This window comes from Helianthus annuus, chromosome 6 (assembly GCF_002127325.2).
Source record: "Helianthus annuus cultivar XRQ/B chromosome 6, HanXRQr2.0-SUNRISE, whole genome shotgun sequence".
NCBI classification, from domain to species: Eukaryota; Viridiplantae; Streptophyta; class Magnoliopsida; order Asterales; family Asteraceae; genus Helianthus; species Helianthus annuus.
The window spans coordinates 120,244,116-120,259,394 of NC_035438.2; positions in this window are offsets into that span (position 1 = coordinate 120,244,116).

The window sequence follows — 15,279 nt, forward strand, 5'->3', positions numbered from 1 at the left end:
ACTTTGTGAGTCGATCTACGATCACCCAAATAGTATCATTCCCACGCTGGGATCTAGGTAGGCCAGTAACAAAATCCATGGAAATTTCCTCCCATTTCCACTGCGGTATCTTCGGTTGCTGAAGTAGGCCTGATGGTTTCAGATATTCAACTTTGACCCTTGCACAGGTCAAACATTTGCTGACGTAGGTTGCGATGAGGGCTTTCATGCTTGGCCACTAATACGTTGTTCTGAGATCGTGGTACATTTTATCTGAACCTGGATGTACCGAGTAGCGAGACTTGTGTGCTTCATCCATCACAAGTTCTCGTAAACCGCCGTATAGTGGGACCCAAATACGTCCCGCTACATAGTAGGCGCCGTCTTCCTTTTGTTCTAATCGTTGCCTTGAACCGCGTAAGGCTTCGGCCTTGACATTCTCTGGTTTCAATGCTTCTACCTGAGCATCTCGTATCTGTGCAGGAAGACTAGATTGAATAGTGAGTTGCAATGCTCGCACGCATCTAGGCGTAGTGTCTTTCCGACTGAGGGCGTCAGCCATAACATTGGCTTTGCCTGGATGGTACTTGATGGCGCATTCGTAATCATTAAGTAGTTCAACCCATCGACGTTGCCGCATGTTCAATTCCTTCTGCTTGAAGATATGCTCGAGACTCCCGTGATCGGTGTAGATAGTGCACTTGGTACCGTACAGGTAGTGTCGCCATATCTTAAGTGCGAAAACAACAGCTCCAAGTTCTAAATCATACGTAGTGTAGTTCCGCTCGTGAACCTTAAGTTGGCGCGAAGCGTAAGCAATGACTTTATCCCGTTGCATCAATACACAACCAAGACCCTGTATTGATGCGTTACAATAGACCACAAAATCGTCTGTGCCCTCTGGCAATGAAAGAATAGGTGCGCTGCAGAGCCTATCCTTTAAGTGCTGAAAAGCGGTTTCCTGGGGATTACCCCAACGATAGGTGACACCTTTCTATGTCAGTAAAGTAAGCGGCTGTGCAATCTTTGAGAAGTCTTTGATGAACCGTCTGTAATAACCCGCCAAACCCAAGAATTGGCGTATTTCCGTTGGTGTACGCGGTGCAGGCCAGTTCCTGATCAAGGCTACCATAGATGGATCGACATGAATCCCATCCTTGTTTACCACATGACCTAGAAAATGGACTTCACGAAGCCAGAAGTCGCATTTTGAAAACTTGGCGTACATTTGTTCCTTTCGAAGAAGTTCCAAGATAAGCCGTAAGTGCTGCTCGTGTTCCTCCTGACTCTTGGAGTAGATCAGGATGTCATCGATGAAAACAATCAGAAACTTGTCTAGATAAGGCTTGCACACTCTGTTCATAAGATCCATGAAAACTGCTGGCGCGTTCGTTAGCCCGAAAGGCATGACTAGAAACTCGTAGTGGCCGTAGCGAGTTCTGAATGCCATTTTGGAGACGTCCTCATCTCGGACTCTCAGCTGATGATAACCCGACCTTAGATCAATCTTGGAGTAGTAGCTCGACCCTTGCAACTGGTCGAACAAGTCGTCAATACGCGACAGAGGGTAGCGGTTCTTCACGGTGACCTTGTTCAGTTCGCGGTAGTCTATGCACATACGGAAAGTACCGTCCTTCTTTTTCACGAATAACACTGGAGCTCCCCAAGGCGAAGAGCTATGACGAATAAAACTCTTATCCAAGAGCTCTTGTAGTTGTTTGGACAGTTCTTCCAGTTCAGTTGGAGCTAAGCGATACGGTGCACGAGCTATAGGTGCTGCTCCAGGAGCTAGTTCAATCTGAAACTCGACCTGACGGTGAGGCGGTAGCCCAGGCAAATCTTCAGGGAACACTTGAGGAAAATCACGTACCACTGGGATATCTTCTAATCTCTTCTCCTGTGCTGATGCATCAGTAACAAGTGCCAAAATGGCAGTGTGACCCTTTCACAAACACTTATGAGCCTTCAAAAAGGAGATGATACCGACTACGGCACCACTCTTGTCGCCTTGAACTTCGAGAGGTTCTTTACCAGGACGGGGAATACGAACGATCTTCTCCTTGCATAAGATCTCTGCTTGTTGCTGGGATAACCAATCCATACCAATAACGATGTCGAAACTACCCAGAACTATAAGGATGAGGACGATGGAGAAAGTCTGACCGGCTAAGACGATGTTACAACCTTTGACTACATGTGTGGCTTCTACACTTTTACCATTGGCTAACTCTACGACATGTTTGGTGTCTAAGGGTGTTGGTGCACGTTTTAACATTTGACTAACTTTTAGAGACACATAACTGGTATCCGCACCCGAATCAAACAAAACAGTAACATAAAAGTCATCGAGAAGAAACTTACCCATAACCACGTTAGGATCATTCCTTGCGTCACCCTGCCCCAGCACGAACACACGACCCCTAGCATCATTGCCATTATTGTTTCCCTCGTAGTTGTTGCCATTTCCCTGATTGTTGTTATTGTTGTTATTGTTGTTGTTCTGGTTCTGGTTTAACTGGGGCAGTCACGTTTGAAGTGGCCTTCAGCACCACATTGATAGCATCCTCTGTTGCCTCGCTGCTGTTGTTGCTGCTGGTTTCGTGGAGCAGGTGGTTGTTGTTGCTGATTCTGGTTCGCAGGTCGTGAGCTTCTACAATCCTTAGCCTCATGACCCATCTTGAGGCACCGCTGACAACGACCTTTGTTGCACTGGCCGTTGTGATGTTTGTTGCAAGTATTGCACCTTGGGAGATTGCCTCGATATCCACCCTGTCTTTGATTGCCCGAAGATTGCTGACCAGGGCTCTGGTAGTTATTGGTCTTGCGCTGCTGAACTGGAGACTGAGCTGTAGCGGAACCTTTGCTAGAATCCCCATCCCATTTCCGCTTGTTATTACTGGGAGTTGCGGAAGTAGTAGTACCGGTAGCACTGATACGTTTAGGCAGCCTGTTCTGTTCCACTGCCTGATCTGTGAGGCAATGAGCAAGACGCTGGATATCCTGGATGTTATTAAGGTTGGCCGATGTCACGTGGCTTTGAATTTCTGGTCCCAGCCCTTTGAGATACAACTCTATACGCCTGACGGGAGGGTCCACCATAGTTGCACACAGGACGGCCAGTTCGTTTGACCTTTTAGTATATGTCTCAATTTCCGACCCCGTCATTTTCAGATGAAAGAATTCCACCTCCAACTTGTGGATGTCGTCACGTGTGCAATATTCCCGTTTAATCAGCTCCTTGAAATCATTCCAAGGAGTGGCGTTAGCAGCTGCCAATCCTAAGAGTTGAACTTGCGCATTCCACCAAGTCAGCGCGATTCCTTCCAGTGTGCCAGTGGCGTACTTCACCCTGCGAGCCTCAGGGCATTCGCACATTTCAAACACAGACTCGAGCTTTTCAAACCAATGGAGGAGCCCCACTGCTCCCTCCATGCCACTGAAAGTACTTGGACGACAGTCCATGAAATTCTTGAAAGTGCAGACAGGTGGCTGAGCGTGTTGACCTGCTTGTGCGGCTGCAAGTGCCGCAGCAACCTGTTCGTTGATGAGAGCCGTCAACTGGGCTTGTGTCAAGTTAATACGTCCAGCCATGATCTTCATAGCAAAGGTAACATAAGTGAGAGAGCGTTTGCGAATAGTGCGATGATAGAAGAGAGTAAGCACACAAGTGTTCTCAAGCAATAACGAATAGCAGGCAATGTAATCTAAGCATACCACGAGCAAAGTTCTATGTAATTCTAGCAAGTAGGCAATAAACATAAACCATATTACCTAGGATTTTGAGTCTTGCATGTGGAGCGAAGCGTCGTTGTGGATCGTTGAGAGCACTGTTCTGGTTATAGTCTGGGTTTAATAAAAACGTTTTCCCCTTATTAAAACCAAGTTCTCTATAACCAATGGCTCTGATACCAATCTGTCACACCGACAAAATCCACACGCGGAGTACCACCGCTTAGAGGCGTGACTGACCAGGATCAAGCCACCAATCATATCGAACTTGTAAGTAATAAGTAAAAGTAAATGTAATTCAACCAAACCGATATGAAAGGTGTTCAAAACATAAGTGTGATATCAATGTTTAGCGGAAGCATAAAAGTAAACCCAACATAAGTTTAAGTTTGAAATGTTATAAATGTTTAACATAGCCTTCACGATCCTTGTCCACAACGACCACGCCTCCCAGTGCAAGCTCCATGTATACCTAACGACCTGCAAGGCATGTAACAGAGAGTCAACAACTAGTTGAGCGAGTTCACAGTGGGTTGTTTAGTAATAATGTTCGTGCATAAATCGTTTGTTTGTTTAGTAACCCATGTATCGTTATTAATTACATCGCGGCCCTCCAGGCATGTGTGCGAAGATTAGTGGGGGTTTCCCATGTATTGTAGACTAGTTTTATTTGTATCGCGGCCCTCCAGGCATGTGTGCGAAGATTAGTATAAGTATCGAGGCCATACCAGGCATGTGTGCAAAGAACAGTATCAGTATCGCGGCCATTACAGGCATGTGTGCGAAGAGTAGTGGGGGTTTCCCCATGTATCACTAGTCTAGCAGTATCTATACGTGACCTTTCCCAACCGAGGTCAGTAATCCACAATTCCCAATAATAACGTAAGTACAGATAATCATCCAGTCCCATTCCCTACCCCGGGAATCCCATGCCTTGGTAAGAGTGTGAACTCACCTTGGTTTGCTCGGTATGCTAAAGTATGTGCTCACAGTTAATCAATCAAGTCCTAAAGTACGCACGTGTACATAATCAGTTTATATTCACTAATTCCATGTAAGCATATACAATCACAGTAGTATTGGTCTAGCAATCACGAATAACATAAGACACATATTCAAGTTCATCTAAGTCATGCATATCAGCTAACAGTAGTTAATAATTCCAGTTAACTTTTAACAGAAATTAACCAGGTTACTGTGCAGATTAACCAATCGGCGAAACACCCCTGTTTCGCCGTGAATCCCTTTCGACGAAACGCCCTCCGTTTCGTCGTGATGTCCCTCGGCGAAACACTCTTGATTTGTCGGGTTTGTTTCGTCATGACTAGTCTCGGCGAAACACATTGTGTTTCGCCATGTCGGTTTCGTCATAAAAATGAGTTTTGCCGATGCCTTTGTTTCGTCGAACCCATAACTGTTTCAGCAATAATAAACAATATCACAGAATCTTAATGCCCTATTGGCCGACATCTATGCACCACCGTCCAACCTTATTGGACCGAAATACAAACTCAAGGTTTTTCATTAGACCTCTAATATCATTCAACCGATTGGACCTATGATTAAAAATCTATTTCCTAGCCGCACACCATATCCCCATGAATGTTACTGACTTTGTTTATTTTTTTGTAGTCTGCACCTCTAGATCTGTTTACTAAGCCACCATTTTTATTAGTTATCATTCTACCCACCATCAATTTATAACGAACCAATCAATTATAATGAACCGACCAAGCTTACTTACATAGATCGGTTCCCTAGAACTCATTTAATTTGCCTTTTTATTAAATAACACAATCATCAACTCAAACAAATCACAATAATCAAGACTTCATATATTAACATGTAATCACTTTGAAAGGATAATATCAATAAAAATGCATTATAGACGACACATGATGATCATTAACAAATGCAGCCAAACAGTAGTCAAAAGTATTTTAAATCATATAATAGGATAATGATTAACACTAACCACAGTGAACGTGGAAATAACTTGATCGTTCTTTGAGGATTTCGAAGTCACAAGGTTGTCGTCGATAGATGAGGAGCTCTAGGGTTTGAGAGTTTGGTAACCGTTCCCCTTATACATAAACCTAACTAATATAATTACGCATAAGAGTTTGGACCCATACTGGGCTTTGTGGTGAACTGGGCCGGTGAAACATTTCTGTTTCGTCGGGATGCCCGTGTCGAAACAACTCCAGTTTCGTCGATGGAAGTTACGGAGGGACGCTTGTGTTTCGTCGGACATGATCAAAGTTTAAGTAAACAGAATAATGATATAATAAACACCTCAATCACATAGAACATGTAACATACCAAACAACCATCTCAGCATATATTTTCGTGTGTACAATTACAAGGCAAATAAGCAAACAACTAAACATTCAATCGTGCAATCAATCAATGCGATAGTACAATCTCGGAAACTCGAGTTGTCACATTATTTGTGACTGACTGTGATGTTAATATATGATATTTGGGGTGTTGGTAAATTTAAATGTGTATAAAAATTAGGTTGGCAACGATAAAACTAACGCTTATCGCGTAACGTTTAAAATGCGAAACGAACGTCGGTGACCACCCGATCAGTGTTAAAATCCTAAAAATAGTCTGTTATGATTAGAATAATAATTTTAATCATATCCGTGTGGAAAAATAATTTAAAACGCTAAGAAACTCTATTTTTCGAGTTTGAGCGCGTACCGCACAATACTGCGCGAATTAAACAAGATACTGTCAACGCAGCCAGTCAAGGCAACTAGTAATTATTTCATTAATAATTTTAAGTAACTATTTTTATAGAATGATAAAAATAATTTAAAACGCACTAAAACGAGATTAAAACGCTAGATAAAATACCCGGTAATCAGTAAAATACATGTTTTTAATCCTAAATTTAAATATATAAGTGTATGAATATATTGAGTGTGAGAGAGGGTGTAGGTGGCAGCAATATGGGCAGCCAAGACTCTCTTGTTTTTTGCAATCTTGACACTTGTCACACCTAGAGCACAAGTGATGATTAATCTCATTTCATGCATCCATACATTCAACACCTTCCAAGAAATCACATTCAAAAATTCCTCTCTCTCTCTTTGAACATCTCGGCTGAATACCCCCATAAACACTTCCATTTTCATTTTCAAATCCAAATCATGAAGAATCAAGGTCTTTACTTGGTGATTTGAAGCTCATAAAGAAGTTTGGGAGTGATTTCAAGCAAGAACAAGACCCATATCATTGTCTTCTATCAAAAACCCATCTAAATTCTTGAAGGTGTAACATATTTCACTAAACATTATTCTTGATTAATATTGATAAAGAAGTTAGCAAAAAGTTTCTCTTGATTCTTGAATCTAAACATTAACTTGAAACTAACAAACAAATGAGTTTTGAATAAAATAAAAATGAGTTTGTGCATGTCTGTGTATATGGTCGATTGTGTGTATATACATATGTATAAGTTGTATTTTGATTTTTGATTAAAGAGTTCTTGATTATTTGCTTTCTTGAAAAATATGATGATTAAAGGAATTTTTAGATATCATGCAAGAAGGTTCTAAAGTGATTTAAGATTTGAAAGTAATATGATGAAAAGTAAAATTTTGGAAGTATATGTGTGTATAAATTTCATGTATATGTGTATATATATGTATGCATGCATGTGAAAATTGTAATAAAAGTGAATGATCCAAGCATGAATGAACATGAATGATTTGAAAGATTATTGTGTTATGTGTAATATTTGTAAGAATATTATGTTAGTGAAGTTTTGAACATGATTAGATCATGAGTGATGATGATGATAATGTGTGAGTGCATTAGATGCACATATGTGAATTTACATGATGATGTGAAGGCATGAAATGATCATATGTTTATGATTTCATAAAAATTAGATCTAATCAGAATATAAACACTAAAATGAAGTTATTTTAAAGTGTTTAGTGATATATAACTTTGCCATAAGGTTTGCTAGCTTTGCATGTTATACTTGGTGCATTAAAAGTTGTAAAATACGTGAAATCGCATGATTTATGTGGCTTATACAAAAACTGCACTAATCTGATTATAACTATTATTTTAATCAGTAAATAACATGTATAGTGTTAAAATATCAAGTCATTTCGAGTTGGGATGGTTATGGTAACGTTTACCGCAAAACTATGCGTTAAAACGGTCAAAATCGGCTTTTCGAGTGATTTTTGTAAAACTGAATTAGATCAGTAAATAAACTGATGTTTTTAGTATAAAAACAAGTATTTTAACTAATTTTAAGTTTACTTGGTGTTTGGTTGGTCATACGTGACTTCCGACGCCCGAAAACGTTACCGAATCGCTAAAATACGCATTTTTCAACAAACACTAGTATGGGTAAATTTTGAGTGAACCTTATGTGATAAAATGTGTTAAGTGATTTAAACATGTAAATTTGATAATATGTTAAGTTTTAATTTGATAGTGGGAAATTTAGACTACGCATGTATGCATGTACGTTTTGTGCGGTAGAAACGGTAAAATTGCGTTAAATGTGTACCTTGTTTGTCGAGCATGAAATTTGGTACATATGAGATGTTTTATGTATATTTGCTTTAAAATGACAAAATAGATAAGTTAACAAGATTTCACGTGTTACGGTGTTAAATTATGTGAACATTTATGTATATATATTTCGACGCGCAAATCAAAGATATATTGCGTATAAACGGGAGAGTTAACGGATTTACACAATAATGGTCACCAACAAAATCGTTCAAGTCGCAAGAATCATATATATATATATATATATATATATATATACATATATATATATATATATATATATATATATATATATTAACGGGCCAACGTAATCAAAAATGACAACTTTTCGAGAAAATCTCAAAGTTATGTGATAATTCTAAGAAACGGAGAAACTTAGGATTTTATGTTATGTATATTGATTTAGAATCGTTCCTATATTAGGACGTATAGAAATCAATCTCTAGGATTGCGATATTTAAAATACGCACCAAAAGGTGAGTGTCACTAAACCCCTCTTTTTATTGCTTTATATATATTTTGGGGGTAGAACACGCCAATAAAAGGGTTTAACAATGTTTTTGAAATAAAACATACCTTTTGATATAAATTATATATTTTCATTGAAAATATATGGATTTTTGGAAAACTATATATATTTTTGGGATGCAATGGTTTTGAAGAATAAATATGTTTCGGGTGGAAACGGGATTATGCACGATGTTTGGGGGGAAAAACGACCGTGTAGTTGGTACGAATATTTCTTGATCTCAAGAGAGTAAGTATCAGCATTGGCTTACATTTCGTCGGGGATTTCAGGGGATTCGTACAACATCGTGTATTAAATTGTCATATTAGTAGGATATATATATATATTGTACATGAGGCAGACATCATATTGTTCTTTGAGAAAGAACCCTGCGCCCATGATGTCGTTTAATCATTTAAGTAATGTACGCAAGGAATTGTTGGTAGATCTATCGGGTTGACAACCCCGTCATGACCCGTCACCCCGTGTCAAGTCAAGCGACGAATTTTGATTCTGTTTATTGTCTAGCATTGATTATCCCTGCATGGTTAATATATAGTCCGTATCGTCTAGCTAACATACGAGTCTGAAAATTCATGCAATAATTTAATATACAAAACTTGGGCAGTAACAATATTGTCGGGTTCGAGAAACTACGACGGAAGGCCCATGGATTTTATTAAGAAAGTAAAATGGACTTTCTAAAAATTAAATGGATGTTTTTAGATAAACACTTAAATAGAAAGTTTTCCTTGGAATAAAATTTGTTAGTAAACGAATAAGTGAACTCACATTCCTTTGTGTTGACACTTGATTTTAACGTGTTCTACAGGTACTTGAGTTCGGCTTCGGGAAATCATGGCGTATCTTGTGTTTGATGATGGATGTTATTATGTTTAAATATGTTGGACAACTTTTAAACTATCTGGGACGTTTGTAATAAGATCCGCGAGGATCAAAACAACTTAACTTATGTGGTTGTGTCGTGACTTTTAAAAATGTGATGTTTAATACTTATGTTTTAAATATGTCAAAATGTCCAAAAAACGAAGTGCATCGTCCGACAAGGTATAAATGGGCACCAACTTCCGTCACCACTACGTTTAATATTCCGCTGCGACGTTTTTGGGGTGTGACAGAAGTTGGTTTCAGAGGCATTGGTTGTTAGCGAACTAGATGTTTTCAGGGAAAACACTAGACTTCAACCGGAGAATTTTGAAATACAAAGTCCAAAATTCTCGAAGCCAAGGTTTTTAAATAAACATAGAAAATATTTTATCATGTGTGAAAACCATTATGTGTTTTATGTGCATACGTGATTTTCTGTTTATTTGACCTTATTTGTTACTGTTTATGTTGATTACGGACTTACTTGTACGGTTATATATGTGTCACACATGTCGCACGAACACGAGGTCATCGAGATCCACGACTCAGATTACGAGCCAGATTTCGAGACTTCACCCAGACCTATGCTGCCAGAGACACCTATCAAGGCTCCACGGATGGTTGGTACTACCGAGCTTACCTCATCTTTCCACGTCAATCCTGCTGCTTTTGCCAGCCAGGGAGACCCCCGATGTGCTTTCACTAGCAACGGGTGGATAGATGATGTTGATGTACCTCTCTCAATCCATGTGACGGGACGATCATCTGGCACTGTACCAGTTATCAATGACGTGATCAGGAGTGTCCCTGCTATCGGAGGATTTTCTAGTATCGCACCAGTGGTGGACGCCACTATTGTCACGGCTCGAGCCTTAGAGCCATCAATCGTCCCACCTGCTGCTGTGATCGAGCCTGCTACTGAGATCCCTTCGCTTGTTTTGTCTGAGTCTTCTTTGCATGTTTTAGAGTCACGCACTTCTTCTACGCCGCTGTTAGTTTATTATCGACGTAGGAAGAGGATTAGGTCCGCTGGAGTTAGAGTGGATCGATATTGCCATTGTGATCGATAGCTTGCTGCCTTGCGCAAAGACCTAGACATAGCCAAAGGAAAGGCGAAGTACCTTGAGGAACAGATGGACGAGCACGAGGAGTTGAAGGTTATAGACCACACCGCGAGAGATGAGATGCATTAGAGGGTTGTGGACTTGGAGAAGCATGTCCAGGAGATGTTAGAGTCTCTAGGTTTGAGGCGTTGAGGATAGTTGTTTGTTTGTTCATTTGTTTGTTTCGTTGTTTGATGGATTGTATTGTTAGACATTTTTAATGTTCTTTGTGTTGGTGGTCTGCATGCCAGTTTCATTTTTGGATATTATTTGGGAATTTATATGAACTTGTTTATGGATGTCGATGTAGGCATGCTAAGAATAGTCTTTGTACTGAAAACGAGTTTAAATAATTTCTATAATAAATACCAATGATGTACTTTTGGTTTAAAATTTTTTCTCATTAATATGTGGATATTTTACATGCGCAATGTTTGGTCCACTAACATTTAATGATTGAATTATTTTTGGTTATCGTCTTAAGTGGAGAATATTGTTATGATAATAGAAACGACGAAATGCCGCCAAAAGCAAGACAGGGTACCGGATTACCTACCACACCGGAAGAGTTGGCTCAACTCATAGCCCAACACTTTAATACTGCCATGGAACAGCTCAATGCTAATGATGGTCAGGGACGTGGACGTGGTGCTCACGGGCAAGGTTTTGGTGGGGCACATAATGGAAATCCTCCAGGTAAAGAGTGATCGGGAAGTTTTAGTAGTTCATGTGTTATGTTATCATTGGAATGAACTCCTGATTTCTATTAACATTATTGAGTAGTGCACGGATGTACATATAAAACATTCCAGGGCTGTAACCTACGATCATTTACCAGTGCTGAAGGACCCTTAGATATCACCTGATGGATTGAGAAGATGAAATCTGTCATGGCAATCAGTGGTTGTGCTGCTGATCAACGGGTGGGACATGCTTCTTGCTCTTTTATTGATAAAGCAATGTCCTGGTGGAACTCGCAAGTTCACATTTTAGGTGAAGACGCTGCCTACGGTCTGACCTGGAACGAACTTAAAGAGATGCTCCTGAAAGAGTACTGCCCGCGTAGTGAAATTCAGAAAATCGAGACAGACTTCTAGAACCTAACCATGGAAGGTCTGGATGTCAGAGCTTACACTTCTCGTTTTAATCACTTGGCGAGGTTAGTTCCACGAATGGTTTCTCCCGAATATGTAAAGATAGAGAGGTATATCTGGGGATTGTCGCCACGAATTCGTAGTATGGTTACATCCGCGAAACCTACCACCTATCTAGAGGCTACTACATTGGCAAAATCATTAGCCGATGACACCGCTCGCAAAGGTAGTCTTGATAAAAAAGAGGAAACCGGGAAGTCGTCGGGCAAGGCCAAAGAAGATGCGAAATCTGAACGGTCGGGGCGTTCTGAGACTAAGACAGAAGTTACAAAGAAGCGCAAGTCCGAGAGCACGAGGAAGGAAACTGAAGAGAAGCGTGACAGGAAACGCAGTTCGAAGAAGGCATATGCAGCAATTTCTAGTGGTACTAGAAAGGATGGCACCAAAAAAAGCCGAGGCGGATCCGAGAGAAGGACTCGTGAGGATGGACAAAAGAAATGTAACCGATGCGGATGAAATGGGCATGCTACCCGCGAATGCTTTGCCAAATATACTACGGAGGGAACGAAGCTTGAAGGATGCTTCCAGTGCGGGGAACAAGGACATTTCAAGAAGGATTGTCCTAAGGCGGGAGGTCAGAATACCAGAGGTAGAGCGTTTGAGCTAAATGCTGGGAAGGCACGTTATGATCCTGTTGTTGTCACTGGTATGTTTATGATCAATAACCATTCCGCGTTCGTACTTTTTGATACTGGAGCTGACTTGAGTTTTGTCTCAAAAAACTTTGAACCATTCCTGTTGTCACACCCCGGTCGCGTTAAAACAACAAACCGCGGCGGAAACGCCGGGGAGTGAGGCGACAGAATTATTGTTCCACAACCATGGTAATCAAATGTTTCGTTTTATTGATATATTAAGTAATGTTTATTGTCATAAAAACAAACAAACAAACTACATATTGTTTATAACTGTTTTTAAGTCACTAAGGCCTTGTCCAGATCCTAAGTGAACTCGCTTCCTAGCAAGCAACATCAAGTAATACCACCTGAAACATATGTAAAAATAAAGTCAGCAAAGAAATGCTGGCGAGTACATAGATTTTAGGGGAGTATCGGATTCATGGCTCGTTTATATGTTGCAGTACCTCAATAGACTACAAGAGTCAAAATACAAACCTCGTTTTGAAAAGTGTATTGCAACATAATTAACCAACTCAAATCATATTGGTTATAGTTTATAAAATCTCGTAGCCATGACTCTTAACTCAAAAATATTTGTTTTAGTATAACAACTTGTAAACATCTCGTAAAAACTCGTCAATAAAACTCGTATGGTTTATATTGTTTCGAAAACCTCATTGTGTGACATCGTTTCAAAATCGTTTCCCCAGTGAACTAAATAATGACACGCAATGTAATATGATAGAAGCACTTATATATAAGATGTACCAGCGGCGTATCTACCATGATTCTACCATACTACACCCGTCCCATTATCTAATCACTACCCAAAACCAATCGTTTAATTCGTTTAACTCGTTTCAAATCGTGTATCTCGTTTCAAATCGTTTAATTCGTCCCAAAATCGTATTCGTTTTAATAGTGAAACTACTTTTGGTCGTCTCGTTAAGAACATTCAAACCTTCGTGACTCGTCAACTCGTTTCTCGTTTCGTATTAACAAACCACCAAAGGGTAAGTTAACAATCATCAGGTTCGGTCGTTACCTACATAACCCCCACACATAACCATGGGTGTAGTCTGATAACGGGATTTGTCAGATCCTATGGTACCATAACCTAATACTGGTCGGCTCGGCCAAAGCTAATGAATATCATTCGTTATGTAATCACAACCAACAAGTCTTGTTCACCTTATTGAAATCGTTATTAGTTTAGTATAAACCATCGTTTTTGAAATTATCGTTTAAACCTTGAAATCCGTTTTGTACATATGAATCACCCCAAAACAATTGAAAACAGTAAAATAGGGGAACTATGTACTCACATTGAAGTGCAAAGTATCCTCAATCTAGAGAACTCAATAAGCTCAATCAAACCAAGGAAACTCAAGCAGCACCTAGTAATCGGATCACTAGTCAAACACAAGACGCCTAAATCGGAAGATCGGAAAGAATGAGGTCTTGTAAACCAAATGAGTGTAGGAACTCATGTGATATGGTTTAACAAAGCCTACATTCTAAATCGGAACCTAACCTAAGTGCTTTCTACCCATTGCGACCCATTAAGGTAACTTACGCTACTTTAACGCGTCGTGCGCGCAAACGCGCGTTCGAGACGTCTAACTAGTCCTATGACAAGTATTATATGCCTAAACATGTTTAAATAAGTTGCATAATCAGTTTTAGGTGACAAAAGTTAGGTTACATATGCTTTAAGTCCAATTATGCATGAAAAGGGCATTTTGGTAATTTACCTAAGGCATATAATCTACCTATCATACAACTACTTAAACTCGGTGACCATAAGGTATAACCTCGGAAGGTTATTCCCTATGCAACTATGGTCACTAACCATTCTTGGTCGGATCCTAAAGATCGACCAAACGGGTCGAGTTCGAAAGTCTAAGCGGTGGTTTAGACCGCTCGACTTACGACTCTAAACAAGCACTAACTATTAGTGATGAGTTAAACATGTCAAAGCATGTTTAACCTACTGATTTGGTATCAAAACAAAGTGTTTTGATACCTAATAGTAGGCCCGTTGCAAAATGCGTGCTAAAACGCATTTTGACCGAAACTTTGACTCGTCACTACACCTAGTCAACGTGGTAATCAATTGGTATAGTCACTAAGGACTATAACCAACGTGATTACGCTCACGTTGCGAAGTTCAAACGAACTTCTCGTTGACCATCTCGTGGTCAAATCTGAAAGTCAAACTAAATTTGACTTCCAAACTAGAAAAGAAATAAAAAGAATGAAAGAATACTTACAATGGGTCCTTGCTATCTTTTCTACAAGAAAACCAAGTTCCCAAGAAGATTAGAAAGCTCCAAACACTTTGGGTAGCTCTCCAAATCAGATGAAGAAGAAGAGAAGAAGGAATGAGCAAATAAAATGGAAGTTGGCTTGGCTATTTATAGTTGTAGGAAGAACACAAGATCATTCCAAGTGTTTGTGTGGCCAACAAGGAATAATCTTGACCTTACAAGTGTTAGGAGCTGATTGGGAGCCTTGGTGATCACACAAACTTGCCCATCACACAAAGAAGTTACCATAACAGCCCCTAAAGAATCAAACAGCAGCCAATTTCAAGTTTCTGGTCGCTAGGCCTGCTTTACGGACCGCAAAGGGTCCCTTACAGTCCGTAAGGACCCTGCATCTGATCAACAAGTTTCAGCAATTGACAGTTTTGGCCCCTGAGCTTGTTTCGACGTGTTTTGGCACTTCTAACACTCGTCAAACCCATT